We start from the raw sequence: 6218 nt of genomic DNA on the forward strand, positions 1-6218 counted from the left end.
GGAATTCAAAGGAGTCAGCCGTGCAAACCCTATTATCCATGGCATTGTAACATTGAACGAACTGGTCCAGGTCTCTGACGACCGTAAAATTTTCCTTATCAGGGGAAATTAATACGTAGCCAGACAAATTCGATATTACTGGTAATGAGCTATTTGACATCTAAGTAGGAAACGGAGCTATTTTGTAAGATTTCCAAACGTCAGAAGAATCGAAGGAGATATTAATCATAACTCTGTAGTTTTCCATGCTTACTGAGATTAAGCTATAATAAAATCCAATCCTATATTCTTCTAACAAAGGAGTATAACCAAGTTTCTCACGCGCTTTGATTGGCAAAAGATGCGGTGAGTGAACTCCCTTTGTAGCTAGCGTGATCGCTTTCACATAATCTTTGGATTTTTCTATAAAATGTGAACTTTTCATATGGATATGATCTACCTTTGAACTGTAATATGCTAAAGTTGCAAGCAAGTATTGCACATCCATGATCTGATTTATATTACTGGAATGTTCGTTCACCAATGTCATAAGCTAATTTATTGACTCTAATTGTCTCTGAAGTTCAGAGAAAATTAATTCATGTTGATGTTGTAAAAATTCAATTCTCTTATTCTGATCGTTAATTTTAAGACGATTGGATATTCCTAAACCTAAGCTTGCTACTGATCCAAATATATTAAGAGCTGCGAAGATAAATGGGTTACGCCTTTCTAAGTTGTTGTGTCTGACGGTCCACATAAGGAGATCGCGCGCTAAGCATTCTGATTCAGCTGTCTTGTTTTGCAAATCATACAACAACAACTCGGCCATACCCAAGTCTGAGCCAGCAGATTCTCTGGGTTTAAAGGAAAATGGCGCCTGTGCAATTGATTAATGACAATTTTCTGGTAGGAAAATCCGTTGCAAATCAACTTCAAGAATTACGTTGCTTGCTGTAATGAATACGTCCTCGGTTCTTTCAATGATGGAGCCATGCGTAAATTGGATATTTCATGTTTTGGAACTCGTCCCACGCGAGAAAAATGCCTGAACAAACAGTAGCAATCCGAACAATATAAGATTCATGTTGGAAACCTGCAAATAGTGAATTATATGTAATTACTCATGTTTACATTGGCTACTTCTTATTCAATACAGATAAAATATATTTTCATACAAGTTTTATATAAACTTGTTTATTTATGATGTAAAAGTAAATACTAGTTTATGATGTAAATTTTTTATATATGTTACGCATAATGTGGATAATTGCCTAATGTGAAGTGTGAACATTAGGCAGAAAATTGCCTAATGTGTACATTAAGCAAGCAGTTTGCATAAAGTTTACAATTTGTTAACATTAGGCCAGACATTGCCTGTTGTTCAAATTATGCAGCTCAATTTTGCCCGATGTGAATACGACTGCCTAATCTAAACATATATTATGGTTTAGTGTAGAAATGGAAATTAATCCAACAGACAACCCACGGGAGGTTACAAGAGAATGCAACATGGTTAATGTAGAGACAGTTTAAAGAATTCCAATTTATTTGAATAAATACAAACATAATTAATGCAATATCAGTAAAAGAGAAATAAGTCAATAGATCTCAGGATTCAGTTGAGTACAGTAAGAAATTTGTGAATGATCTGCCTGGGTCACAGCGCGAGTTGCATTTAAATGTTTTTCTTAGGCAGCTGCATCGTCCTGATGTACATTGGGTAGTACATTGACACTGTATATCCTTGCCCACCAGTGGCTCTTGTTGTTGCTGTTCTAATCGATAGACAGATATCAGGAACCTATTCAGACTTCTTCAGGGGCTGTTTGATTGCACTAAGATCAGCTGCTGTAAATTTGGGTCCAAGAATTCCCTCCCGACAACCTACAGTGTATAGTCCATCTTGTTCCTTGAGGACGATCACTAACAGATTTTTAGGATCTGTTAGACCACGATCGACATCCGGGACCCTCAGCGTAGCACACTGACCAATGGAGAATGGCTTAAGTGACAGACCCAAAGTTTCGAACAACACTCCAGTTATAGTGGTTCGTCATTCAATTCACATTAGGCAAAATACCCTCGACTAATCTGAAAATCATGCCTAAAGTTGACAATAGGCAAGGAATTTGCCTATTGTCAACATTGTGCAAAACAAATTGCCTATGGAGATTAGGCAATTTTTCTGCCTAATGTTCACATTAGGCAATTATCCACATTATGCGTAACATATAGATTAGTTTATGATGTAAGTGTTATATATAGGTATAAATATATTCTTCTCCTTTGCCCTTTTCTTCCCCTTTTTCTATTAGCTTTGAACATGAGCCAACGGAACCGTATGTCAGTAGGCTGTGCTGTTTTGAACTTTTAGCCTGTTTGCCGTTAATATTTCTATAATAGAAAACAGTCCTTCAAATTTAGGCGTTAGTTTATAGTTCAAACCCTTACGCACATACATTTGTATATAGATTGGATCACTTACTGCATATGGTTTTGTTTGTTTGGCGGTTTAATCATGATTCTTTTTCATTATGATTTGGGCTTCTTCTAGATTTTTATGAAGTATATTATATCGGCTTACACTTGCATCCATAACATCCCTTAGGGGATTTGTTAAATTAGTGGTAGGCGTAAGGATATGGAAAGGCGTACATTGTTGGATAGATGCAATGGTTTTTGAACAGATGTTTAAGCTAAGAGAGGAAGGCGAAGTCTGAGATACATTTCGTTTACAAAATCATAGGAGAGTTAAAAACACTGCTTAATAAACAGACAGATGAATTAACATACGTAGCTATACTCTGTTTTTTTTCATCTGTCCATCCGCCTGTGGTGTTTTTGTATGGTAACACTGCGACCCGGGCTTTAGATAGTTACGCTATGTGTAAGTTTTAGGTAAATAAAAGGATATCTGGGTGTACGTTTGCAACTGAAAAGTATTTTAATAATTTACTGTATGCGAATTACACCGTTAATATTTGAAATTGGATATTATTATAATCGTTGAATGTAAGCTGAATGTAACTATCTAAAGCCCGGGACGCAGTGTTACCATACAAAAACACCACAACGGATGGACAGATGGAAAAAAACAGAGTATAGGTTAGTCACGTAGGCACGTCGTCTCATGAGAGTCAACATGATTTCCCAGAGAAGGCATTGTTGATATTATTGTCAGCATAGATAATGTTGACCCCAGGTTTTCACACAGTGGGGTGCTTCGTCAATCTTCCTGCATGACCTCCTAGGTCTCTGGCCTGGTTCTAAGCAATGTGCATTACTCTACAAAATGTGTACATACGTTCTTTATTTAATGTAACCCTTACATATTTTCATCGGTAACATTTATCGTTAGTTCAAGAATGAAAAAGGTGGCAAAGATTTTGTGGTATCACAATTCAATCAATATATAAGAGGAACCAGAGGCTAAAAACGACACAGATCTTTTCGGACTTATCAACATGATCTAAGAACAAGCCTTGTCAAACAACAAATCCAGACTAGAATTCAATGAAACTCGACTGCTACCTGTAATCAGGTATTTATGATGCATAGTTAAAAAAAAATAAAAAAAACTTAAAAGTACTACATGAGATCTTGATGTGATTCAAATATAAATTTGGACACATTAACATATACAACATGTGGCGATGAAATCCTGCATCAGCCATTTCTAAAGGCCCAAAAACTAAATTTTGTCAGAATCTTTCACTTTAATATCCAGAGGTTTCAATGCCAATCAGGTTAGAATATGTCAAGTTTCCTATTGTAAATCTTGAATGTCAGTTTTTTCCTCTTTGATTTAGTTGAGGCAAAATTAATATATGATCACTCTTGTGTTTATATAAATAATATAAAATCTATTGAAAACATTAACCATTTATAAAACCAGTGATGAAATAAACTTATATTTAATAACGAAACATCAAGCGCATTGGATACATCGAGAAGAGTCGGACATAGTTGCCACACGTACGATAATTATCGTACATATACGTAATAATAGGGTTAGATACGATACAAGATACCAGTTCTGATGATGACTGACACAAATGTTTTGCATATATATATAGATATATATATATATATATATATATATATATATATGTGGTGTGTGTGTGTGTGTGTGTGTTTTACAGTAAGGAACTGAACGTAAGATATATATATATATATATATATATATATATATATATATATATATATATATATATTATGTGTGTGTGTGTGTGTGTGTGTGTGTTTCAGTAAAGGAACTGAACGTAAGATATATATATATATATATATATATATCTTATATATATATATATATATATATATATATATATATATAGATATATATATATATATATATTATAATTGAATCACGAACATTTGAAACGTGATTAAATAAATAAAGGCAAAATAAGCAACGAAGTTGAGTGAAATGGAGTACTGCTAGACCTTTCGACTCATGTCTTTTACTTAGCAGACTGGCATATATATGAAGATAAGTTTACAAGGAAAGGTCGTATAAATGACAGATCGGGATTATAAACGAAAATATGTAGTACTACCTATAATCAACACACCTGGAGAAGAATTAGCAACCTTCCCAAAACAGGGATACGATTTAAGAGGTTTATATATGCAAACGTATGACAAAGTATTTTTCTCTTACTGACAAGTTAACTTAACAAGAAAACTTTCTTTAGAGGAAAATAGAAAATTTCAAAGCGAATTTATAATTTGGTATATTTGATAAAGGATTGTAGGCAGGTTTTTGTTGTTAAATGAGTTTTTGGGTTATTTTCCACAACTATTCTTACTAATAAAAAGAATATTTCAAAAGGAGACAAAGGGTCGACATTTTTATTTCTTACCTCCTCGAAGAGAAATCCTAGTTTTATTTTCTTCCCACGTGTGAGTGTATGATGTGATACACTGTATTACTAAATTCTGATTCAAGTGTTTCAAAGCATTTTCCTTATACCCCCTATGCGTTTTGGAAAGCGATTCAACAAGCTTACATTTTTGAAACAATAAGTAAGTTACTTGAGTCCTCCCTGCAACATAGACAACACATGCCTATTTGGTCAAGTCGTCCTAACCCATTTACTTGGGCGTGACTCCCCCAAGCAAATCCGCTGTTAGCTCGTAATAAAACAACCGTACTGTGTTAATAAAATACATAAGGCTAAGGTTTGTTTTACCTATTAGGCCTTGTGATTAATAACAATTCATTAAAATACTAAACATTTCCCCTCATCTTGTTCCCACAGAACTGTTTTCCTAAGAGATATGTATAATTGCGGACCAATCAGGTCAACTGAGACTATCAAACCCTGATCGTAGTAAATTCCGTAGTACCAAATAAGCTTTTAAAGAATAAGTCTTAACACAGTTCTTGTGAATACTGGTAGTAAGAACTTTGGAAACGCTTATAAGACAGTGAAACGAGTTAACTACTTTTCAAGTGCGCAACAAATTTTTCCCCAAGGAAAATCCACTAAAGGAAAGTAAGCCTAGCTAGAATAAAAGACAATCATCAAAATATATTACAAAACATCTCCCTCTGACTTCTTTTATCATGAGAAGTTACTGGATAGTGGAAGGTCTTTCGTCAGCAAGCGTTCCCTGAATTAAGTAAGGTTAATTGAAATAATGCCAAAATAAGCGACCAGTTTGGAAAAAGATTATCAACATATCCATAAAAGTTATTTTTCATTGTAATGCTGCTCATAATATAAGCAATTACAATACTATGAGAATCTGAAGTTTCCAAAAGAAATTTAAAGTATTAATTCGTACGGACTGCCTATTAAAAAAAACCCTGGAACGCAACTTTGAAAGTCCAGAAAATCAGAGAAGTATTCGAAATATATAACCACAAATTCACAAGAGAAATAGAAACTCAATTCAGTCTGATAAAGAGTAACCCCCATATAACATATAGAACAAATTAATAGCAAATATAAACCAAAATTGAAGAGAGAAGAAGAACACAACATAAATGACACCAGGGATCTCACATGACGGACTAAAAGTAATGGGAGTTTTAGGACAATATGAAAAGGACGAGCGATATGCTAAATTAAATAGAGAAAATATATAGTAAGGTAAAAAACATGATTTGGATTACTAAAACGTACAGATGTCATGTTTATGTAAATAAGTGAAGAAACACTACTTACCGTACAAATACCCTTACCTTGGGGTCTCGTGTCCATCTTGACCTAAATAATAGTTACCCTGAT

Source organism: Macrobrachium nipponense, chromosome 35 (assembly GCF_015104395.2).
Source record: "Macrobrachium nipponense isolate FS-2020 chromosome 35, ASM1510439v2, whole genome shotgun sequence".
Taxonomy (NCBI): Eukaryota; Metazoa; Arthropoda; class Malacostraca; order Decapoda; family Palaemonidae; genus Macrobrachium; species Macrobrachium nipponense.